Source organism: Schistocerca nitens, chromosome 11 (assembly GCF_023898315.1).
Source record: "Schistocerca nitens isolate TAMUIC-IGC-003100 chromosome 11, iqSchNite1.1, whole genome shotgun sequence".
Classification (NCBI taxonomy): Eukaryota; Metazoa; Arthropoda; class Insecta; order Orthoptera; family Acrididae; genus Schistocerca; species Schistocerca nitens.
The window spans coordinates 176515155-176541766 of record NC_064624.1 but is presented as its reverse complement, the minus strand read 5'-3'; the positions used below and the strand labels follow the sequence as shown (position 1 = coordinate 176541766).

Here is a 26612-nt window from a genome sequence, read left to right as displayed (position 1 = left end):
GCAGCTCTCCATGCTACTCTATCCTGTGCAAGCTTCTTCATCTCCCTGTACTTACTGCAACCTACATCCTTCTGAATCTGCTTAGTGTATTCATCTCTTGGTCTCCCCCTACGATTTTTACCCTCCACGCTGCCCTCCAATACTAAATTGGTGATCCCTTGATGCCTCAGAACATGTCCTACCAACCGATCCCTTCTTCTGGTCAAGTTGTGCCACAAACTCCTCTTCTCCCCAATCCTATTCAGTACCTCCTCATTAGTTATGTGATCTACCCATCTAATCTTCAGCATTCTTCTGTAGCACCACATTTCGAAAGCTTCTATTCTCTTCTTGTCCAAACTATTTACCGTCCATGTTTCACTACACTCCATACAAATACTTCCAGAAATGACTTCCTGACACTTAAATCTATACTCGATGTTAACAAATTTCTCTTCTTCAGAAACGCTTTCCTTGCCATTGCCAGTCTACATTTTATATCCTCTCTACTTCGACCATCATCAGTTATTTTACTCCCTAAATAGCAAAACTCATTTCCTAATCTAATCCCCTCAGCATCACCCGATTTAATTCGACTACAGTCCATTATCCTCGTTTTACTTTTGTTGATGTTCATCTTATATCCTCCTTTCAAGACACTGTCCATTCCGTTCAACTGCTCTTCCAAGTCCTTAGCTGTCTCTGACAGAATTACAATGTCATCGGCGAACCTCAAAGTTTTTACTTCTTCTCCATGAATTTTAATACCTACTCCGAATTTTTCTTTTGTTTCCTTTAGTGCTTGCTCAATATACAGATTGAATAACATCGGGGAGAGGCTACAACCCTGTCTTACTCCCTTCCCAACCACTGCTTCCCTTTCGTTTCCCTCGACTCTTATAACTGCCATCTGGTTTCTGTACAAATTGTAAATAACCTTTCGCTCCCTGTATTTTACCCCTGCCACCTTTAGAATTTGAAAGAGAGTATTCCAGTCAACATTGTCAAAAGCTTTCTCTAAGTCCACAAATGCTAGAAACGTAGGTTTGCCTTTCCTTAATCTTTCTTCTAAGACAAGTCGTAAGGTCAGTATTGCCTCACGTGTTCCAACATTTCTACGGTACACTAGTGAAATGGTCGTACCGGAAAATCCCCACTTCATGTCCACCTCAGAGGTGCTGTGTCCCATCACTCGTGCACCGACTATAACACCACGTTCAAACTCTTAAAACTTGATAATCTACCATTGTAGCAGCAGTAACCGATCTAACAACTGCGCCAGACACTTGTTGTCTTATATAGGAGTTGCCGACCGCAGCGCGGTATTCAGCCTGTTTACCTATCTCTGTATTTGAATACGCATGCCTATACCGCTTTCTTCGGCGCTTCAGTATAAATTTTAGTGATTATCACTGCAAGATCGCGGGTTAATCGGACCTTGAGATAAGCCATTATGAGTGTAAAAAAACGGTGTAACCGGCAGAATGATGAATGCAAGCACGCACACGTGCTTGCTTAGCATTGTACAGGAGCTGGTTGTGTGTTTGTGTGATGGAGTTTCATACCTGTTGCACTTCGTCGGTCAATACAGGGGCGGTTAATGCTGGTTGTGTATGACCCTGGAGTTCTGTCCATTGGAGAGAGATCTTCAGACTGAGCAGGCCAAGACAACATAGAGCACAAACAATCCTGTAGGCAGAAGATCCGCAACTGAGCATGACAGCAGAGGTTGAAAATTCCAATTCAGCTATAAATTACTTTATTTTCACACGACCGGTTTCGTACTGTTATACGCCCATCCTCAGGTGTAGTACTGGAAATAGGAAAAACCGGGAGACAATTTACACTCGCCGCAACACACATAAAAACAAAAAACAAATTTTTCCAAAAACTTTTAAAAAACATTTCGAAACCGCCGGACGGGGTAGGTGCTATGAAACCTATGACAATGTGCAAGTGGTACGAGACAGTACTACGGACAACTGGTTGAGTAATGAATATACAGGGTGATACAAAAAGGTACGGCCAAACTTTCAGGAAACATTCCTCACACACGAAGAAAGAAAATATGTTATGTGGACATGTGTCCGGAAACGCTTACTTTCCATGTTAGAGCTCATTTTATTACTTCTCTTCAAATCACATTAATCGTGGAATGGAAACACACAGCAACAGAACGTACCAGCGTAACTTCACTTTGTTACAGGAAATGTTCAAAATGTCCTCCGTTAGCGAGGATACGTGCATCCACCCTCCGTCGCAAGGAATCCCTGATGCTCTGATGCAGCCCTGGAGAATGGCGTATTGTATCAGTGCCGTCCACAATACGAGCACGAAGAGTCTCTACATTTGGTACCGGGGTTGCGTAGACAAGAGCTTTCAAATGCCCCCATAAATGAAAGTCAAGAGGGCTGAGGTCAGGAGAGCGTGGAGGCCACGGAATTGGTCCGCTTCTACCAATCCGTCGGTCACCGAATTTGTTGTTGAGAAGCGTACGAACACTTCGAATGAAATGTGCAGAAGCTTCATCGTGCATTAACCACATGTTGTGTCGTACTTGTAAAGGCACATGTTCTAGCAGCACAGGTAGAGTATCCCGTATGAAATCATGATAACGTGCTCCATTGAGCGTAGGTGGACGAAACTAAAATGAGCTCTAATATGGAAATTAAGCGTTTCCGGACACATGTCCACATAACATCTTTTCTTTATTTGTGTGTGAGGAATGTTTCCTGAAAGTTTGGCCGTACCTTTTTGTAACACCCTGTAGAAGTCAATCGGAAAGAGTTGTTTTCCGTCATTAGGCTGCCGCGAACCTCGCGGATACATGTGAGGATTTTTCTATCGTTAATGCACCGAATGAAATACGTTTTGTGAATGAATACAGTGCCCTTCCGCAAGTAACATATGACGAGTACTGTATGTAGTTTGTAGTAATTAGCTCGTCTGTTTATGCTGTAGTAACTAGTTATTGCCGGCCGCGGTGGCCGTGCGGTTCTGGCGCTGCAGTCCGCGAACCGTGGGACTGCTACGATCGCAGGTTCAAATCCTGCCTCGGGCATGGGTGTGTGTGGTATCCTTAGGTTAGTTACGTTTAAGTAGTTCTAAGTTCTAGGGGACTTATGATCTAAGATGTTGAGTCCCATAGTGCTCAGAGCCATTTGAACCATTTTTGAACCAACTAGTTATTGTTTGTTGTGTCTTTCGAGATTCGAATCCGGGTTCTTCGAGACCCTGCCAGTTACCTTGGCCGTTGCGCTATTTTTTTCTTTTTTTTATTGTTCTTGTTTTGTTCAATCCACTTGTTCGGTGCGGATGTCCCATGACACCCGTTCAAGTTCAGTGTTGAGCCGTTAGTTTTTTATTAGAGAGGGCAGCTAACCCTCTCTTTTCTTTTTAATCTAATTTTGTTCGTTTTCGTTCATCTGCTCAATGCGGACGTCGCAAGACGCCCGTTTCAGTTCGTTGTTTGATCCATAAACTCAGTTTTTTTATTACAGAGGGCAGCCAATCCTGTGACCGAACACGCTGAGCTGGAAAAGTTTGCGTTTGCGGACCCCATACCCGATGGTGAAAAATGCTCTATTTACAATTATCTATCGATCCCTCCAATTTTCAGTCGATTGCTCTTCACAACCTTCAGGGGTGATTTTCTCAGAAACGCGGGGGTGTTGACCCAAAATAACTTAGATTCCTTCGTTTTAGGTTGTACACAAGCGACCTGCCAAATCTGAGTCGAATCCGTTGGCCTTCCGCTTGTGAGTACCGTCCTCAATACGTTGCAAGGATCAGTCGTGTTCAGAACATTGTAGTCGTGAATGTGGTATGTCGGAGCTAAATGAATTCGAACGTTGCAAAATTGTTGGCGCTCGTATAGTGAGTGCTTCTGTAACCAAGGTAGTCGTAGTGTTTCAAGATGCACCATATTTATACCACATACAGGGGAAGTGGGAATAAATCATGCAGTAAGTGACAACAAAGACGAAACTGTGTGTTGAGTGATTGTGGCGGACGGTCATTGGAGAGGATTGTGGGGAAAAGTTAGAGGACAGTTGCAAGTCAGTGCAGAACTGAATATCGCGCTCGGGAACACTTTTAGCAACAAAACAATACGAAGGGGGGTGGGGGGGGGCTGGAATTCCAAAACCACTTATAATGATGCAAACGGCCGTCATACAAAATTTAGTGCTGAATCAACAAAACCTGGACAATGGAGCAACACAAGCAACTCATTTGGCTGTAAGCGAGTTGTTTCGTACTATTTCCAAATTCTGGCCGATTTTACGTGCCAAGAGTGAAACATGGAGGAGCTTAGATGATGATTTCGGTATTTCACAAGTTCTATGGTTAGGAATAAAAACTTGGAAGATTGCAGGTGGCATTGTAATTCTGTCAGAGACAGCATAGGACTTGAAAGAGCAGATGAACGGAATGGACAGTATATTGAAAGGAGGGTATAAGATGAACATCAACAAAACCAAAACGAGGATAATGGAATGTAGTCGAATTAAGTCGGGTGATGCTGAGGGAATTAGATTAGGAAATGAGACACTTAAAGTAGTAAAGGAGTTTTTCTATTTGGGGAGCAAAATAAGTGATGATGGTCGAAGTAGAGAGGATATAAAATGTAGACTGGCAATGGCAAGGAAAGCGATTCTGAAGAAGAGAAATTTGTTAACATCGAGTATAGATTTAAGTGTAAGGAAGTCATTTCTGAAAGAATTTGTATGGAGTGTAGCCATGTATGGAAGTGAAACGTGGACGATAAATAGTTTAGACAAGAAGAGAATAGAAGCTTTAGAAATGTGGTGCTACAGAATAATGCTGAAGATTAGATGGGTAGATCAGATAACTAATGAGGAGGTATTGAATAGAAATGGGGAGAAGAGGAGTTTGTGGCACAACTTGACCAGAAGAAGGGATCGGTTGGTAGGACATGTTCTGAGGCATCAAGGGATCACCAATTTGGTACTGGAGGCCAGCGTGGAAGGTAAAAATCGTAGATGGAGACCAAGAGATGAATACACTAAGCAGATTCAGAAGGATGTAGGCTGCAGTAGGTACTGGGAGATGAAGCAGCTTTGTGACATTACAGCCTTTATCACTGCGATTTTTAACATGTAAAAGTTTTTTTTTCTGTATTCGCGTCAGTATGTGCGAACTTTTAACATATACCAATGAATGTTGTAACCAGATATCTTTGCCGCGCTCCTGAAAAGCGCAGAATATCACGATAGCTATAAACTGTTATACGCTGCTATCGATCAGTAAAAAAAAAACGATGCACCTATGTTTAAAAATAACAATTGCCAATTTTTACTTCTGCAGGGAGCCGCGCCGCTCTCTAGCTGTTCTGTGAATGTGTTGCGAGTCGGACGCAAAAGTACTGTGCTCCATACTGATATAATCATTTTATTGTAACTTTAAGAGTTTAAGTGATTAAAAAATATATGTAGCCACAAACAAGCGAGAATGTATATCATGAAAATTCGCTCCACCGCCACAATGGGTGGCCATGTTAATGCAAGTTTCCGTTTCATAATATAATACTTGAAGCCTTGAAGTTTATTTAATTTCAAAGAAAATCTCTCAACCTTATTTTCATTAATTATACTTGTGATAATCTTTCCTGTTTAAAAGATTTATGCAGCTTATGATCCAGCGTGTGTTCTGTCGGAACAGGAGGCTGTCGTGACGACATCGTTATAGTATTTATTCCAAGTTCTTTCAGTTCCGTTTATATGTTCGTACAAATCCAATTAGTTGGTCCCTTAGGTTTCTTTCATGTAACTTCCGTCTGTTTCCTCCGCGCGATCTTCCTCCGAAAAAAATTTCTGTTCATTTTTTTTAGTAATTTTCGATATCGCGAATGAGAAAAGACAGCAGCCTCCTGCTCTGAACGGAACACCACGACTTTTCTAACGTCGGAGAGTACCGCACGAATTTTCCGCTAAAAGGTAATAGAATTTCTTAAAGCTGGATCAGTTACACATGTTGCTGCTGTTCTCCAACAAATCTGGTGTGAATAATAGTAATTTATTCTGTCACGACAAAAAGAACCAATTTTATTTTTACCAAAGCAACAAAGCTTTCAATTAAATTACTAAAAAAAAAAAAAGATCATACCAGAGCTTGCACAGGATAGAGTGGCATGGAGAGCTGCATCAAACCAGTCTCAGGACTGAAGACCACAACAACAACAACAACAACAACATGGTTACCCTGCTGCGTCGCATTACTGTCATGGATTATTTGTCAGTTTTGGCTAGTCAGTTCCAGCCCACGGTACAGTGTTTGTTCTCCAGGGGTGATGCTGCGTTTCAAGATGGCAGCGCCCCCTGTTCACAAGGCTCGCGTCATCCACGACTCGTTTTCTGAGCACGAAGATGAGTTTTCGCTTCTCTCCCGGCCAGCAGAGTCTCCAGGTTACAATAGTATTGGGCCTTTGTGGTCTACGTTGAACAGATGGGTGCATAAACGACGTTCATCATTGTTAGGTGAAACTGCCGCCATTTTGTAGGAATAACGTTACAGGCTTGCTTTGGAAATCATACAGGGCCTGTGTTTATACATTCGGAGACGAATGGGAGCTGTGATGAATGGCAGCAATTCTCCTACACTGTGTTAGGCTTGCAATGTTGAAATATGTCAATAGAAAATCAACCAGGCCAAAATATAAATAAATCAAACTAATAAACTGATGAAAAATATTTACAAGATAAGAAATATGTAAATAACAATTATACACGGTGGTCGATTGATCGTGAACGCGCCAAATATCTCACGAAATAAGCGTCAAACGAAAAAACTAGAAAGAACGAAACTTGTCTAGCTTGAAGGGGGAAACCAGATGGCCGTATGGTTGGCCCGCTAGATGGCGCTGCCATAGGTCAAACGGATATCAACTGTGTTTTTTTAAAATACGAACCCCCATTTTTTATTACATATTCGTGCAGTACGTAAAGAAGTATGAATGTTTCAGTTGGACCACTTTTTCCCCTTTGTGATAGATGGCGCTGTAATAGTCACAAACATATGACTAACAATTTTAGACGAACAGTTGCAAACAGGTAGGTTTTTTAAATTAAAATACGGAAAGTAGGCACTTTTGAACATTTTATTTCGGTTGTTCCAATGAGATACATGTACCTTTGCGAACTTATCATTTCACAGAACGCATGCTGTTACACCGTGATTACCTGTAAATACCACATTAATGCAATAAATGCTCAAAATGGTGTCCGCCAGTCTCAATGCTTTTCGCAAGACGTGTAACGACATTCCTCTCAACAGCGAGTAGTTCGCCTTCCGTAATGTTCGCACATGCATTGACAATGCGCTGACGCATAATGTCAGGCGTTGTCGGTGGATCACGATAACAAATATCCTTCAACTTTCCCCACAGAAAGAAATCCGCGGACGTCAGATCCGGCGAACGTGCGGGCCACGGTATGGTGCTTCGACGACCAATCCACCTGTCATGAAATATGCTATTCAGTACCACTTCAAACGCGCTCGAGCTATGTGCCGGACATCCATCATGTTGGAAGTACATGGCCATTCTGTCATGCAGTGAAACATCTTGTAGTAACATCGGTAGAACATAACGTAGGAAATCAGCATACATTGCACCATTTAGATTACCATCGATAAAATGGGGGCCAATTATCCTTCCTCCCATAATGCCGCACAATACATAACCTGCTAAGGATGTTCCACTTGTCGCAACCATCGTGGATTTTCCGCTGCCCAATAGTGCATATTATGCCGGTTTACGTTACCGCTGTTGGTGAATGACGCTTCGTCGCTAAATAGAACGTGTCCAAGAAATCTGTCATCGTCCCGTAATTTCTCTTGTGCCCAGTGGCAGAACTGTACACGACGTTCAAAATCGTCGCCATGCAATTCCTGGTGCATAGAAATATAGTACGAGTGGAATCGATGTTGATGTAGTATTCTCAACACCGACGTTTTTGAGATTCCCGATTCTCGCGCAGTTTGTCTGCTACTGATGTGCGGATTAGCCGCGACAGCAGCAAAAACACCTACTTGGGCATCATCATTTGTTGCAGGTCGTGGTTGACGTTTCACATCTGGCTGAACACTTCCTGTTTCGTTAAATAACATAACTATCTGGCGAACAGTACGGACACTCGGATGATGTCGTCCAGGATACTGAGCAGCACACATAGCACACTCCCGTTGGGCATTTTGATCACAATAGCCATACATTAACACGATATCGACCGTTTCCGCAATTGGTAAACGGTCCATTTTAACACGGGTAATGTATCGCGAAGCAAATACCGTCCGCACTGGCGGAATGTTACGTGATACCACGTACTTATACGTTTGTGACTATTACAGCGGCATCTATCACAAAGTGAAAAAAGTGGTCCAAGTAAAACATTCATATTTCTTTGCGTAGTACACGAATATGTAATAAAAATTTGGGGTCGGTATTTGAAAAAAACGCAGTTGATATCCGTTTGACCTATGGCAGCGCCATCTAGCGGGCCAACCATGGCGCCATCTGGTTTCCCCCTTCAAGCCAGACGAGTTTCGTTCTTTGCAGTTTTTTCGTTTGATGCTTACTTCGTGTGATATTTGGCCCGATCACTATCAATGGACCACGCTGTATATAAAATCTTTTTTAACTGTGTGGGAATGCGAGACTGGTACGACTTTATCTGTAAACGAACCATCGCTGACTTTACAAGGCGGCAGATCGGCTGTTATTACAAGTCGGAAAGGTGGGGGGGGGGGGGGGGGGGGGGCGCAACGTGGAAGTTAGGTCGCAGCGCAACATAGCCGCAACGGAAATAACTCCAGCTGGTAGGGTGGGGGGTGGGGGGGGGGGGGGAGGTAAGCAATGATTCTATCGCGTGACTCTGGGGCGTCCGTCAAAAAAGTGGGGGGAGTTTGGGGGCAGAGTGGGGCTGCTGGAGCTGGAAACTATAATTTCTGTGATTGGCCGTGCGGTTTCGGCACGTGGAGCTTTCATTCCTTTTCTTCTTTTTTACACACCGTAGTCATTCGGCACGGAGTAGGTCGCACAGCCGAGCAACTGAATTACGGTGATTTATGTCCATTCTCTGAAGCGTTATGGCATCATTAAGCACCGACGGCGTGTGGGAAATGGTTGGTTGGTTGGTTTGTGGGATTAAAGGGACCAGACTGCTACGGTCATCGGTCCCTTTGTCCAAGTACTAAAAACACCCACAGAGAATAAAAACGATTAACAGAATAGAGCACAGACGACACAGAACAAGAGAAACTGAGACAAAGACCAGACAAAACGAACTAAAATCACACAGAGTGTGACGGTGGTTGGCCGACCATAGAAATAAAAAAGGAAAAGCCAACCACTTAAAACACGTTAAAAAATCAGTGTAAAACCGGAGGCCAAAGGCCAGAATCAACACAAAACAATAAAATAAAACAGGAACACTTAGGTTAAATGATTGTGCGAAATGCACGCTGCGAAATGGCAGCCACGCATAAGTAATGGTCATTCATGAGCCTCACGGTCGTCAGATCTGCGTTAGAAATGTTCTAGCAAACTAATATGTAAATGAGGTAACCAGTAAATTTCGCTATGGTAAAAGAAAGAAAGAGCGAATAAAAATTGCGTGCTCAGTTCGGGTGCGTGCCGTAGTTTTCTCGCGTAACCGTCGGGATTAAAATGATAAGAAGCATTTCGTACTAATATACGAGGGTAATCCCAAAAGTAAGGTCTCCTATTTCTTTATAAGTACATAGACCTGTTCATTTCTACAATAGCTTACAGCTTGAAGATTTATCTATTTTTCGACATAATCACCATTTCTGTCGATGCATTTCTGTGGACGCCGTGGCAATTTTTGTATGCCCATGTCATACCATCTCGCCACCATGCTGTTCAGAAAGTTATGAACCGCTTGTTTCACACCGTCGTCGGAGCTGAATGGCTGGGACCACATTTGACGCTGACAATGTGAGACTCTGAAAAAACTCAAAAGGCAATTCAGAACCGGAGAAGAGGAATGTTGAGCAAGGGTGTACACACTTGCCATAACAACGCTCACCCACACATCGCTCGGCAAACCGTTGCCCTCCTGCAACAGTTTCAGTGGAACATAAACACCCACCCACCCTATAGTCCTGACTTGGCGCCCAGTGACTGTCACCTGTTCCCTAGGTTAAAACAACATTTGGCCGGAAAGCGATTCAGCTCCGACGACGAGGTGACAGAAGAGATTCATTACTTTCTGAACACCATGGCGGAGAGCTGGTATGACACGGGCATACAAAAACTGCCACTGCGTCTATAAAAATGCATCGACAGAAATGGTGATTACGTCGACAAATAGCTAAATGTTCAAGCTGTAAACTGATGTAAACCATTGTAGAAATAAACAGGTGTATGTACTTATAAAAAATAGGAGACCTTACTTTTGGGAGTACCGCCGCATAATTGATCAGGCTCTGTAAATTACTGGTTACAGAGATTAGTAAGGAAGGGATCCAAATTTCGTCGGCTTGGCACGTTAGGACCTGTATACACTCCTGGAAATTGAAATAAGAACACCGTGAATTCATTGTCCCAGGAAGGGGAAACTTTATTGACACATTCAGGGGTCAGATACATCACATGATCACACCGACAGAACCACAGGCACATAGACACAGGCAACAGAGCATGCACAATGTCGGCACTAGTACAGTGCCACCTTTCGTAGCAATGCAGGCTGCTATTCTCCCATGGAGACGATCGTAGAGATGCTGGATGTAGTCCTGTGGAACGGCTTGCCATGCCATTTCCACCTGGCGCCTCAGTTGGACCAGCGTTCGTGCTGGACGTGCAGACCGCGTGAGACGACGCTTCATCCAGTCCCAAACATGCTCAATGGGGGACAGATCCGGAGATCTTGCTGGCCAGGGTAGTTGACTTGCACCTTCTAGAGCACGTTGGGTGGCACGGGATACATGCGGACGTGCATTGTCCTGTTGGAACAGCAAGTTCCCTTGCCGGTCTAGGAATGGTAGAACGATGGGTTCGATGACGGTTTGGATGTACCGTGCACTATTCAGTGTCCCCTCGACGATCACCAGTGGTGTACGGCCAGTGTAGGAGATCGCTCCCCACACCGTGATGCCGGGTGTTGGCCCTGTGTGCCTCGGTCGTATGCAGTCCTGATTGTGGCGCTCACCTGCACGGCGCCAAACACGCATACGACCATCATTGGCACCAAGGCAGAAGCGACTCTCATCGCTGAAGACGACACGTCTCCATTCGTCCCTCCATTCACGCCTGTCGCGACACCACTGGAGGCGGGCTGCACGATGTTGGGGCGTGAGCGGAAGACGGCCTAACGGTGTGCGGGACCGTAGCCCAGCTTCATGGAGACGGTTGCGAATGGTCCTCGCCGATACCCCAGGAGCAACAGTGTCCCTAATTTGCTGGGAAGTGGCAGTGCGGTCCCCTACGGCACTGCGTAGGATCCTACGGTCTTGGCATGCATCCGTGCGTCGCTGCGGTCCGGTCCCAGGTCGACAGGGACGTGCACCTTCCGCCGACCACTGGCGACAACATCGATGTACTGTGGAGACCTCACGCCCCACGTGTTGAGCAATTCGGCGGTACGTCCACCCGGCCTCCCGCATGCCCACTATACGCCCTCGCTCAAAGTCCGTCAACGGCACATACGGTTCACGTCCACGCTGTCGCGGCATGCTACCAGTGTTAAAGACTGCGATGGAGCTCCGTATGCCACGGCAAACTGGCTGACACTGACGGCGGCGGTGCACAAATGCTGCGCAGCTAGCGCCATTCGACGGCCAACACCGCGGTTCCTGGTGTGTCCGCTGTGCCGTGCGTGTGATCATTGCTTGTACAGCCCTCTCGCAGTGTCCGGAGCAAGTATGGTGGGTCTGACACACCGGTGTCAATGTGTTCTTTTTTTCATTTCCAGGAGTGTATTTCCTGAAAGGTTACGGAAAAGGCTATACACGAGGGTTGGAACTTACATAGTGGCAACTATTTATTCACAACCGATACAAAAGAGTTACATTTTTGCACCTGTTACTTTCCATGAAAGTAGTCACCAGCGTTGTGTATAACCCGTTGCCAGCGATGTGAAACGCGTAGTATACCGTTAGCAGAGCCTTTTCTGTTGATGGTGCGAATGGAGCGGTCTACTGCCTGTCGAATTTCTGTAACAGTTCTGAAGCGAATGCCACGAAGTGGTTCCTCCATCTTCAGAATCAAATCAAAGTCACAAGGACTTAAGTTCGGGGAAGAAATGAGAGGCTTAAAGTAGTAAAGGAATCTTGCTATTTGGGGAGCAAACTAACTGATGATGGTCGAAGTAGAGGGGATATAAAATGTAGACTGGCAATGGCAAGGAAAGTCTCTGAAGAAGAGAAATTTGCTAACTTCGAGTATCGATTTAAGTGTTAGGAAGCCGTTTCTAAAAGTATTTGTATGGAGTGTAGCCATGTATGGAAGTGAAACGTGGACGATAAATAGTTTAGACAAGAAGAGAATAGACGCTTTCGAAATGTGGTGCTACAGAAGAATGCTGAAGATCAGATGGGTAGATCACATAACTAATGAGGAGGTATTGAATAGGATTGGGGAGAAGAGAGGTTTGTGGCACAACGTGACCAGAATAAGGGATCGGTTGGTGGGACATGTTCTGAGGCATCAAGGGATCACCAAATTAGTATTGGAGGGCAGCGTGGAGGGTAAAAATCGTAGAGGTAGACCAAGAGATGATTCAGAAGGATGTAGGTTGCAGTAGGTACTGGGAGATGAAGAAGCCTGCACAGGATAGAGTAGCATGGAGAGCTGCACCAAACCAGTCTCTGGACTGAAGACCACAACAACAATACCTCTTGACTGACCTCACATTCGTCGACGACGTGGCCCCGTTTTCCAGCAGTAAGGAAAAACTAATGCCCACAAGCGACAACTTGAAGGCGGCAGTCAGACTGGGTATCCGGTGATGAGCGGGTCTCGCACCTGTTCGAGGGACCCACTTCAGCCATTGGGAGACGGAACCCGATCCTACTATGCGCTCACAGGGTTAAATATCTCGATGACAGCCCCGGGTAGGTGAGTGGTCAGCGCGACAGAATGTCAATCCTAAGGGCCCGGGTCCGATTCCCGGCTGGGTCGGAGATTTTCTCCGCTCAGGGACTGGATGTTGTGTTGTCCTAATCATCATCATTTCATCCTCATCGACGCGCATGTCGTGGAAGAGGCGTCAAATCGAAAGACTTGCACTCGGCGAACGGTCTACCCGACGGGGGGCCCTAGTCACACGGCATTTACAATATCTGGATGTGGTCTACATCTACATCCATACTCCGCTAGCCACCTGACGGTGTGTGGCGGAGGGTACCTTGAGTACCTCTATCGGTTCTCCCTTCTATTCCAGTCTCGTATTGTTCGCGGAAAGAAGGGTTGTCGGTATGCTTCTGTGTGGGCTCTAATCTCTCTGATTTTATCCTCATGGTCTCTTGGCGAGATATACGTAGGAGGGAGCAATATACTGCTTGACTCCTCGGTGAAGATATGTTCTCGAAACTTCAACAAAAGCCCGTACCGAGCTACTGAGCGTCTCTCCTGCAGAGTCTTCCACTGGAGTTTATCTATCATCTCCGTAACGCTTTCGCGATTACTAAATGATCCTGTAACGAAGCGCGCTGCTCTCCGTTGGATCTTCTCTATCTCTTCTGTCAACCCTATCTGGTACGGATCCCACACCGGTGAGCAGTATTCGAGCAGTGGGCGAACAAGTGTACTGTAACCTACTTCCTTTGTTTTCGGAATGCATTTCCTTACCATTCTTCCAATGAATCTCAGTCTGGCATCTGCTTTACTGACATTTAATTTTATATGGTCATTCCATTTTAAATCACTCCTAATGCCTATTCCCAGACAATTTATGGAATTAACTGTTTCCAGTTGCTGACCTGCTATATTGTAGCTAAATGATAAAGGATCTTTCTTTGTATGTATTCGCAGCACATTACACTTGTCTATTGAGATTCAATTGCCATTCCCTGCACCATGCGTCAATTCGCTGCAGATCCTCCTGCATTTCAATTTAATTTTTCATTGTTGCAACCTCTCGATGTACCACAGCATCATCTGCAAAAAGCCTCAGTGAACTTCCGATGTCATCCACAAGGTCATTTATGTATATCGTGAATAGCAACGGTCCTACGACACTCCCCTGCGGTACACCTGAAATCACTCTTACTTCGGAAGACTTCTCTCCATTGAGAATGACGTGCTGCGTTCTTTGCTGAGGAAGGATAGCCTGACGCGAAGATCAAAGTTGGGATCGAAACCGCAAACCGATCGTGCTTCAGAGTGATTCAGCGTTTTAAATCAAGCAGTCTCTCAAGGAGTTTTAAACGACAACCGTGCAAAACACTGATCCAAGCCAGAAGGATATTATGGTTGCGAAACTCGGAGCGACGAAAAAAAGACTTCGTTTTGGGGCCGAAAAGTGTTAAGTAAGATGTATCGTACGGTAAAAGATAGATCCCTGGATAATGTGTACCAAGGAAATCCTTCTAAAAACCGTTGTAAAGTGTTAGGATAACCACAAGTGAACTGTCAATTACGAACAAAACTGTGTCTGTTTATGTGTGTAAGTGTGCTATCAGTGATGGAATATTATTTTTGAACGAGAAAAACTTTCCACCTTTACGGGTTTTGAACATAAAAATATTTAATAATAAATATATTTCTGTGTAAAAAATACTAAGAATAATAAAGACTATGAGTATATCACGTCATGGAATTTCTGTATAATTGTGTGTTAAAGATTTGGGCGAATAAAATGATCTCTCTGGTGCCAGCTCTGGAACCTACTAGACCCTTATGTTCGAGGCTGCTCCTGAACGCACGTTCTTGTTACTTGTACATAAGTTTCATTCAGAATATATCTATTAAAAGTATTTGTCCTTGTAATCTCATTTCTTACCTCTCCCGTCATGTGAGTATGATTCGGTAGAAATAATTATCGCTGGAATTCAAGTTTTATCATTGGCCATCTGCCATTCTTTTGTCACAATGGCGCGTTCTCAGCCATTACGTTAAATACAATTAATCACGTGATTTTCCGGTTTCACCCACAGGACAACAAGAAAAATATTCTAGATGTTTTTGCTATCAGGAAAGGAAAATACTTTTTGCAGAAAAGTTTCAAATTGAATATGCACGACGAACGCAAAGATAATAATAATAATAATATTACGAGGCTCAGTCTTGCTGATGAGTAAATCGCTGACTGGTACCAATCTTGTTTTCACTGGCGCAAATATTATTCAAATCATAATTAATACTATAAAACGCCAGTGTTTAGCAAAGAATTTACGTAACATTGAGAATAACAGCGCAGCTAAATGCGTCTCTGCAACAATATTTACGAGGGGGGACCCAAAGAAACCGGACTCCGAGGACGCTGCCACTCGTAGACGTAGTGCAGGGTTCTCACGCTAGATGGTGTTAGTATAGACCTTCATGAGACAGCTGTGCAGACGGCGTCAGTGTAGAGCTGTACGTGCAAGTGTGGTATTGTGTTTCTCTGACTATTGGCGGGTTACCTCTGCGACGTCGTTGTGGCAACTTTAAAAGAACAAAGAGTGTGTGTGAAATTTTGTTTCCCGCTTAAAAAAACTGCAACGGAGACACACCAAATGCTTCAGGAAGCTTTCCAGGAGGACGCTATGAGCCGCACACAGGTTTTCCAGTGGTTTGGGCGCTTTAAACGTGGTGAGATGTGTGTTGATGGCCGAGCTCGTTCTGGACGCACTTCAACATCGCGAAATGAGGAGAACATTGGAAACGTCCGCCAAAATATCAACGAGGATCGTCGCCAAACGATCGACCAAATTTCAGCAGAGACAGGAATCAGTTGGAGCTCGTGCCAGCGGATTTTGAGTGAGGATTTGCACACGAGACGTGTTGCTGCTATATTTGTTCCGCGCCTTCTGACACAGGAGCAGAAAAACATCTGTATGAATTTGTGTCAGGACTTGAAAACAGAGATTGCACGTGATCCAAACTTCTTGAACAAAGTCATTACAGGGGATGAGAGTTGGTGTTACGGGTATGATCCAGAAACCGAGCAAGCGTCAAGCCAGTGGAGGACTCCCAACTCTCCCAGACCAAAAAAAGTAGGGCGAGTGAGGTCAAATGTGAAGGCGATGATCATTGTCTTTTTTGATGTTCGTGGAATTGTGCATCGGGAATTCGTACCCCCTGGCCAGACTGTTAACCGGCACTTTTACTTGGATGTTTTAAGGCGTCTGCGAGAGGATGTGAGGAGGAAACGCCCGGAACTTTGGCGATCAGGTGGCTGGTTTCTGCATCACGACAACGCTCCAGCACACACGGCCTTACGTGTGACCCACTGTTTGGCCTCTCAGAGGTGGTCTGTCGTTCCCAAAGCTCCGTATTCGCCGGACCTAGCCCCGTGCGACTTTTTCCTGTTTCCACGAATGAAAAAAACGCTAAAAGGGGAGCGTTATGACGACGTGGAGGCGGTAAAAACAGCTTCGCAAAGGGCACTGGACAATATCAAACTTGAAGAGTTCCAGACATGCTTCCAACAGTGGGAAAAGAGACTTGACAAGTGCATCCCATGTAATGGAGAGTATTTTGAAGGTGACTGAAGTAATTTTGTAAAAGGTTCATCAATAAATTTTTTATGACAACAATCCGGTTTCTTTTGGGTCCCCCCTCGTATTTATTGGGCAATAACTACTAGACTATTGAACAAACCACGCGTATTTTTGAGCTAGCCGTCTGGGTTGACAATATAAGTAAATTGTCACAACCCAACCTAGTACTTTTACTCAGAATTGTTTGCCTGCGTAGCAATATTGATGGTTGTTAGTGTATATTTTACCTTCTATTTTGGACGTGCGAAATATACGCGACGTCACGACTTACATATACTGACAGCGACGATTACAAACGTAACAAACCGAGAAAAAGGACTCCGTCCGAACAGGCCATGAAGGCGCATTAGCACCGACCGGCCGCCGTGTCATCCTCAGCCCATAGGCGTCACTGGATAAAAAAATGGAGGGTCATGTGGTCAGCACACCCGTCTCCCGGCCGTATTTTAGTTTACGAGACCGGAGCCGCTGCTTCTCAATCGACTAGCTCCTCAGTTTGACTCACAAGGGCTGAGTGCACCCCGCTTGCCAACAGCGCTCGGCAGACCGGATGGTCACCCATCCAAGTGCTAACCCAGCCCGACAGCGCTTAACTTCGGTGATCTGACGGAAACCGGTATTACCACTGCGGCGAGACCGTTGGCGTAACAAACTGATATATATATATATCAAACGAAAAAACTACAAAGAACGAAACTCGTCTAGTTTGAAGGGGAAAACCAGATGGCGCTATGGTTGGCCCGCTACATGGCGCTGCCATAGGTCAAACGGATTCAACTGCGTTTTTTTAAAAATAGGAACCCCCATTTCTTATTACATATGCGCGTAGTACGTAAAGAAATATAAATGTTTTAGTTGGACCACTATTTTCGCTTTGTGATGGATGGCGCTGTAATAGTCACAAACGTATAAGTACGTGGTATCACGTAACATTCCGCCAGTGCGGACGCTATTTGCTTCGTGATACATTACCCGTGTTAAAATGGACCGTTTACCAATTGCGGAAAAGGTCGATATCGTGTTGATGTCTGGCTATTGTGATCAAAATGCCCAATGGGCGTGTGCTATGTATGCTGCTCGGTATCCTGGACGACATCATCCAAGTGTCCGGACCGTTCGCCGGATAGTTACGTTATTTAAGGAAACAGGAAGTGTTCAGCCAGATGTGAAACGTCAACCACGACCTGGAACAAATGATGATGCCCAAGTAGGTGTTTTAGCTGCTGTCGTGGCTAATCCGCACATCAGTGGCAGACAAATTACGCGAGAATCGGGTATCTTAAAAACGTCGGTGTTGAGAATGCTGCATCAACATCGATTGCACCCGTACCATATTTCTATGCACCAGGAATTGCATGGCGACGACTTTGAACGTCGTGTACAGTTCTGCCACTGGGCACAAGAGGAATTACGGGGCGATGACAGATTTTTTGCACGAGTTCTATTTAGCGACGAAGCGTCATTCACCAACAGCGGTAACGTAAACCGGCATAATATGCACTATTGGGCAACGGAAAATCCACGATGGCTGCGACAAGTGGAACATCAGCGACCTAGGCGGGTTAACGTATGGTGCGGCATTATGGGAGGAAGGATAATTGGCTCCCATTTCTTCGATGGCAATCTAAATGGAGCAATGTATGCAGATTTCCTACGAAAAGTTGTTCCGATGTTACTACAAGATGTTTCACTGCATGTCAGAATGGTGATGTACTTCCAACATGATGGATGTCCGGCACGTAGCTCGCGTGCGGTTGAAGCGGTACTGAATAGCATATTTCATGACAGGTGGATTGGTCGTCGAAGCACCATACCGTGGCCCGCACGTTCACCGGATCTGACATCCCCGGATTTCTTTCTGTGGGGAAAGTTGAAGGATATTTGCTGACGTGATCCACCGACAACGCCTGACAACATGCGTCAGCGCATTGTCAATGCACGTTCCAACATTACGGAAGGCGAACTACTCGCTGTTGAGAGGAATGTCGTTACACGTATTGCCAAATGCGTTGAGGTTGACGGTCAAAATTTTGAGCATTTATTGCATTAATGTGGTATTTACAGGTAATCACGCAGTAACATCATGCCTTCTCACAAAGGTACATGTATCACATTGGAACAACCGAAATAAAATGTTCAAACGTACCTACGTTCTGTAATTTAAAGAACCTACTTGTTAGCAACTGTTTGTCCAAAATTGTGAGCCATACATTTGTGACTATTACAGCGCTATCTATCAGAAAGCGAAAAAAGTGGTCCAACTAAAACATTCATATTTATTTACGTACTACACGAATATGTAATAAAAATTGGGTTCCTATTTTAAAAAAACGGAGTTGATATCCGTTTGACCTATGGCAGCGCCATCTAGCGGGCCAACCATAGCGCCATCTGGTTTCCCCCTTCAAGCTAGACAAGTTTCGTTCTTTGTAGTTTTTTCGTTCCTCGCTTATTTCGTGAGATATTTGGTCCAGTCACGATCAATGGACCACTCTGTATAAAAAAAAAAAAATAGAAAGAGACAGAGAGAGGCGATATAAACGTAGGGTTGGGTTGTTTGGAGAGAGAAGACCAAACAGCGAAGTCATCGGTCTCATTGGATTAGGGAATGATGGAGGAAGGAAGTCGGCCGCGCCCTTTCGAAGGAACCATCCCGGCATTTTCCTGGGGCGATTTAGGGAAATCATGGAAAAGCTAAATGAGGATGGGTGGACGCGGGATTGAAACGCCGTGCTCTCGGATGCAAATCCGGTGTAAAAACGTAGGATTCGACGTAATTGTCAGCTGGGTGAGCTCTGCAACAGACCAAATATTGTAGGCCAGATGATGCCTTACGGCTAGTACGGGCAGCACAAGTCGCTCTGATACACCGACACCCTTTTAAATCCATGGAGTTTACTCTCTGTGATAGAAGACCACTAACCAGACTGAAGAATAGTTGGAGAGGTGGAATCTGTGAAGACTTGCTGCAGATCGGCACAGAGAGTGATCGGATACGGCTGCAGCGGCGTCTCCAGAAAACGTCCCACCCACCTTTCGGTGAAGTTTTCTTCTCCTGTAGCACTCACGCCTGCCCCGTTAGAAACCCAATAATGTTTCTCGACTAGACAAGCTGTAGCAGAACCAGCTGTACGAAACGTATCTAAAGTGCATAGCAAATGTTCTCCACTTCCAGGTTTTTACTAGCTGTTCAATGAGAGTAAGTCGTAGCACGAAAATTCTGATATACCGGGTGATCAAAAAGTCAGTATAAATTTGAAAACTTAGTAAACCACGGAATAATGTAGATAGAGAGGTAGAAATTGACACACATGCTTGGAATGACATGGGGTTTTATTAGAACCAAAAAAAAAAACCAAAGTATTGCTAGACGCGTGAAAGATCTCTTGCGCGTGTCGTTTGGTGATGATCGTGTGCTCAGCCGCCACTTTCGTCACGCTTGGCCTCCCAGGTCCCCAGACCTCAGCCCGTGCGATTATTGGCTTTGGGGTTACCTGAAGTCGCAAGTGTATCGTGATCGACCGACATCTCTAGGGATGCTGAAAGACAACATTCGACGCCAATGCCTCACCATAACTTCGGACATGCTTTACAGTGCTGTTCACAACATTATTCCTTGACTACAGCTATTGTAGAGGAATGAAGGTGGACATATTGAGCATTTCCTGTAAAGAACATCATCTTTGCTTTGTCTTACTTTGTTATGCTAATTATTTCTATTCTGATCAGATGAAGCGCCATCTGTCGGACATTTTTTGAACGTTTGTAATTTTTTGGTTCTAATAAAACCCCACGTCATTCCAAGCATGTATGTCAATTTGTACATCTCTATCTACATTATTCCGTGATTTATTCAGTTTTCGAATTTATACTTTTTGATCACCCGGTATTTCCTGCCAAACCCGAATCTAATCTTAAGTTACACTTTTTATATTCACATACAGTCACAATCACTCTGACTAACCCAGCTTGTGGTGCCCACCTTTAACCTGTCACCGCAATAATTAACAAATGTGTTGTCAGTGACAAAGAATACTCACTCAGTATTACACAAGTCCGTTACTTTGAACTATCAGTTCTCGGCCCCAGTCTCCACAATACGCCACGACGATGTTACTGGTCCAAAAGTACACAGCTGGCCTCGGTGACCGAGCGGTTGTAGGCGCTTCAGTCCGGAACCACGCGGCTGCTACGGTCGCAGGTTCGAATCCTGCCCTGGGCACGGATGTGTGTGCTGTCCTTAGGTTAGTTAGGTTTAAGTAGTTCTAAGTTCTAGGGGACTGATGACCTCAGCTGTTAAGTCCCATAGTGCTCAGAGCCATTTGAACCATCTGAACCAAAAGTGCACAGTTCACACAAAAAGATCTGGAATTCGTACCTCTGTCTTTATCCTTTGCACGTAAACACTTTCCGACATTCGACGATCAATTCAAGACCATAATTTCGCAAAAATTAAGGCATTACTACAGACCCCCATGAATACGATCATGTTGATAGCTGAGCTTTAGATCTCTTCTACAGTCCACAAAGCCATTCTCTTAGCCCGCAAATTGCGCGCAAATGCTCTCTCTTCTAGCAGATCTAATCTTCATTGTCCAGCGACCCCTTTTAACCAATTACAGCATAGTATCTCTTCAGATTAATTTATAAATAATTTCAGAAAACCCATGAATAAGAAAATTATCCCTTCTTTACATAACTAAACTTTCTGAATATTATTTGCCGTTTCTCCAGTACCACAAAGTGGTGAATTACACTTTATACTTCCCACTCACTCGCCTTGGCCAGATACAATTCTCAAGGTACTATACAGGGTGCTACAAAAAGGTACGGCCAAACTTTCAGGAAACATTCCTCACACACAAAGAAAGAAAATATTTTCTGTGGACACGTGTCTGGAAACGCTTACTTTCCATGTTAGAGCTCATTTATTACTTCTCTTCAAATCACATTAATCATGGAATGGAAACACACAGCAACAGAACGTACCAGCGTGACTTGAAACCCTTTGTTAGCGGAAATGTTCAAAATGTCCTCCGTTAGCGAGGATACATGCATCCACCCTCCGTCGCACGGAATCCCTGATGCGCTGATGCAGCCCTGGAGAATGGCGTATTGTATCACAGCCGTCCACAATACGAGCACGAAGAGTCTCTACATTTGGTACCGGGGTTGCGTAGACGTGAGCTTTCAAATGCCCCCATAAATGAAAGTCGAGAGGGTTGAGGTCAGGAGAGCGTGGAGGCCACGGAATTGGTCCGCCTCTACCAATCCGTCGGTCACCGAATCTGTTGTTGAGATGCGTACGAACACTTCGACTGAAATGTGCAGGAGCTCCATCGTGCATGAACCACATGTTGTGTCGTACTTGTAAAGGCACATGTTCTAGCAGCACAGGTAGAGTATCCCGTATGAAATCATGATAACGTGCTCCATTGAGCGTAGGTGGAAGAACATGGGGCCCAATCGAGACATCACCAACAATGCCTGCCCAAACGTTCACAGAAAATCTGTGTTGATGACGTGATTGCACAGTTGCGTGCGGATTCTCGTCAGCCCACACGTGTTGATTGTGAAAATTTACAATTTGATCACGTCGGAATGAAGCCTCGTCCGTAAAGAGAACATTTGCGCTGAAATGAGGATTGACACATTGTCGGGTGAACCATTCGCAGAAGTGTACCCGTGGAGGCCAATCAGCTGCTGATAGTGCCTGCACACGCTGTACACGGTACGGAAACAACTGGTTCTCCCGTAGCACTCTCCATACAGTGACGTGGTCAACGTTACCTCGTACAGCAGCAACTTCTCTGACGCTGACATTAGGGTTATCGTCAACTGCACGAAGAATTGCCTCGTCCATTGCAGGTGTCCTCGTCGTTCTAGGTCTTCCCCAGTCGCGAGTCGTAGGCTGGAATGTTCCGTGCTCCCTAAGACGCCGATCAATTGCTTCGAACGTCTTCCTGTCGGGACACCTTGGTTCTGGAAATCTGTCTCGATACAAACGTACCGCGCCACGGCTATTGCCCCGTGCTAATCCGTACATCAAATGGGCATCTGCCAACTCCGCATTTGTAAACATTGCACTGACTGCAAAACCACGTTCGTGATGAACACTAACCTGTTGATGCTACGTACTGATGTGCTCGATGCTAGTACTGTAGAGCAATGAGTCGCATGTCAACACAATCACCGAAGTCAACATTACCTTCCTTCAGTTGGGCCAACTGGCGGTGAATCGAGGAAGTACAGTACATACTGACGAAACTAAAATGAGCTCTAACATGGAAATTAAGCGTTTCCGGACACATGTCCACGTAACATCTTTTCTTTATTTGTGTGTGAGGAATGTTTCCTGAACGTTTGGCCGTACCTTTTTGTAACACCCTGTATACTCATTTAATATACAGTATTCACGTATCGTATTCGTTCTCATTTACACATTCATGCACTCTGCTAAAGGCGCGTTGTAGGCGCGCGGTCTGGGGCGCCTTGCCAGTTTCGGCGCGGCTCCCCCCCCCCCCCCCCCCCCCTATCAGAGGTTCGAGTCCTGCCTCGGGCATGGGTGTGTGTGTTGTCGCAGTAAGTTAGTTTATGTTAGATTAAGTAGTGTGTAAGCCTAGGGACCGATGATCTCAGAGTTTGTCCCATAGAAAATTTCCAAATTATTATCTACGATAATGACCGAAGTTGACGAAATGAATTAAAATTTGTGATGTGGCCGGTACTCGAACCCGGGTCTTCTCGCTTGCTAGGCAATGGTGGTGTAACAGTTAGCATTTCTGCCTGACAAGGGAGAAGACCCAAGTTCGAGTACAGGCCGCATTAAAAATTTTAATTCATTTCGTCAGCTTCGATCACTATCGTAGATAAGAAAAAAATACAGAGCGAGTCAAAAGTCCTGGGACACCTTCATGAGTTGAAAGATTGAAGGGAGAATTGAAATGTGATGATGGGAACATAGGTTTGACGTGAGGCCGCAACTTTTGGAGTGAATACCATTCAGGGCCGCCATCTTGAAATCCACTATTTTGTATTCAAGTCATTTTTTGATTTTTCCCATTCTGGATGAGAGGTCGTGGTTGTGAATGTCAATGTTAAAAAATATATCGGCTCAACCACTTGATTATAGTGTAAAACACTAAGATTGACGCGCTTCGGAAGTCAGGCTTCCTCCATCAGGATAATAAAAAGTAAAAGAACCTGTTAAAACTCGCTAAAATGGAACATGTACCAGGCACAATAAAATTGATAATAAAATTAAAACATCGTGGCTACTTCCATTGTTGTTGTACCTTGGAAGACACGGCTGCAACAAGGAAAGTAGCCACGATGTTTTAATTTTATTATGAATTTTATTGTGCCTGGTGCATGTTCCATTTTAGAGAGGTTTAACAGGTTCTTTTACTTTTTATTATTCTGATGATGGAAGCTTGACTTCCGAAACGGGTAAATCTTAGTGTTTTACACTATAAAGAAGTGGTTGAGCCGATATATTTTTTAACATCAACTCATTTTTTTTTTAAATGGGAACGGAGGTGTATGACACATCAAATAACACTCGCTTGAGCTCTGGAATAGAGTGCTGTAATTCGTCTTTGTCTATCTTGTACAGTTTAGAAGTTATTAACGTTCAAAGTTACCTCGTTACTGACTCATCTCTCTCCTTGTTCCAAGTGATCTAAAATGGGTATGAAGGTAATTTCCCAAATTTGAACATTAATAACCTCTAAACTGTACAGGATAGAGAAAAACATATTACACCACTAAATTCCAGAGCTCAGGCGAGTGTTATTCGATGTGTCATACACCCCGCTTCGCATAAAAAAAAAAAAAAAAAACTTGAATTCAAAATGGCGGATTTCAAGATGGCGGCCATAAATGACATTCACTCCAAAGTTGCGGCCCCACATCAAACGTATGTTGCCATCATCAGATTTCAATTTTCCCTTTAATCTTCCAACTTATGAAGGTGTCCAAGGACTTTTGACTCTCTTAATTAAATACATAAAAGTAACAGTAATTAACAGAAGACATAATATTCAAAACAGGTAAAATGATATAGGACAAATACATGATTTTGTCTGCTTATCATCTCATTGCCTGTACAATAGCGACAGCTCTCTGCCGGAACCATAATTACTAGCAAATAGCTGTCTTGCCTGAATATCTTTTGTGAAGGAGGTGTGACTCGTCACTACCTGTATGAAGCTCCTTGATATCGTCAAGACTTCTATAGGAGTTGCGTGTGGTGCTACGCCACATGGCGACACAAAACAGGAAATAAAATCCAGTGCCAGGGGAAACCTATAGTTGTGTGCAGTCCTCTGGGCCAGCTCGCGTAAAGTAAGTAGTATCTATCCATTTAGGACAGTAAGCATTTTACGAGGGGTGTTCAATAAGTACTGCAACAATTTTTTTCCCTCGGCTAATTTCTGTTGAAAAAATGCGGAATTTGCTGTGGGACATCGTGGAATATTCCTACTTCAGCCCCATCCTGATTTAAGGGGAGGTTTACTATCTTTTGGTTCAAACATCGATTTTTTTAATTTGAATTTTTGGACCCATAAAAGTGTTTAGAATTCACTCCTGAAACGGTTTTTCCGAACACGGAACGGAAATGTTTGTTATTCGCGGTTGAACAAAAAAATGCACTTGCATGAAATCGGCCTTTTTCGCGTATAATTTTTTTTTCTTTCGAAGGACGAGTTATAGTACCGGTGCTTGGGAGGAAACACACAAAATTCAAATGAAAGTTTGAACGCGTGTGTTTAGAAGGTAGCCCCCAAGCATTTGCATTCTGGAGCTAAGACTCTGCAGATTGCGACTTGAGAGACCAGCTTCAACAAAGAAGATTCAGCAATTCTGAAGACCGTGACAACGATGGACGTCACCCCGGGACTCTATTCGACGCAGTTCGCCGAGCATTCGGACGACCGCCGGATTCGAGCGGCCGAAAACCGCTTGTCACCGGCCGTACGAGCGGCTCTGGAGCAGCGCAGGATGGCCCAGATCGAGCAGAACGCCCACTATGAGGAAGAGGGAGGACTAGTTTATGGACCCGGAATAGCAGGTTGAACGTACGTTGCATAATATTGCATTTATATGTGGTCAAAACATCAAACGCGTTTTTCTCGAAATGACTTTTTTTTATCGCGCGGTATGGTAACTTCGAATCTACTGAACCGATTGGCATGATTCTTTGTTTCCGACGGAGTTAACTAAATTGTCTAGGAGTTGTACCATTTTTATTCCTAGCCGTCAACTATAAATATTTTTACTTGGCCAACGAAGTCTAAAAATCGATGAAAAAAAAAACTATTTTGTTTCCTATGGTCCAAATAACTTAAGCGAGGTACAACTCCTAAAGAATCTTACACACTCCGCTAACGTCAGCTCACTTTTTATCTCAGACGAGCCGGCTGACCTGTGACATACCCCGCGTGGGGCTCTACATCGAAATTTTGTTTCGTTCCGACGGCACTTCCGCCTTTGCTCCTCCACATTACCGGTCGAAAACATTTCAGTTTGTACAGGAAATATCAATAAACAATTTGACCAAATTTGCCATTGCTATCTGTAACACATCCCAAGAAAAAAATTATCAAAGACATGCTTTTTTTCGGGCCAAAGATAGTGAACCTCCCCATATGGTTTCCTTGATACCATAAATAGCTTCAGGCAAATGCCGGGATGGTTCCTTTGAATGGGCACGGCCAACTTATTTCCCCATCCTTTGCTAATCCGATGGGACCGTGGACCTCGCCCCTAAATCAACCAACCAACTCCGATAGTTGCATGAACTTTCGGTAGATACGACCCACCGAAATGGCTCCAACGGAGGTGCATTCCAGGCAGAGAGCTGTCATTTTGGCAGAAAACCAGAGGATCGCAGATAATCACAGGCGCTTGCAGAATGTGTCAGTGAACAAAAGCACGGCGAGTCG

The 26612-nt window shown here is 44.5% G+C and overlaps 1 protein-coding gene and 1 pseudogene across 1 annotated transcript in view; both read right to left on the bottom strand.

Moving 5' to 3' along the window:
• The window catches only part of LOC126213052 (probable cationic amino acid transporter), a 717466-nt gene that overhangs the window by 611526 nt on the left and 79328 nt on the right, over positions 1–26612 (bottom strand). The window lies entirely within an intron of this gene.
• LOC126214038 (5S ribosomal RNA) lies at positions 17192–17309 on the bottom strand (annotated as a pseudogene).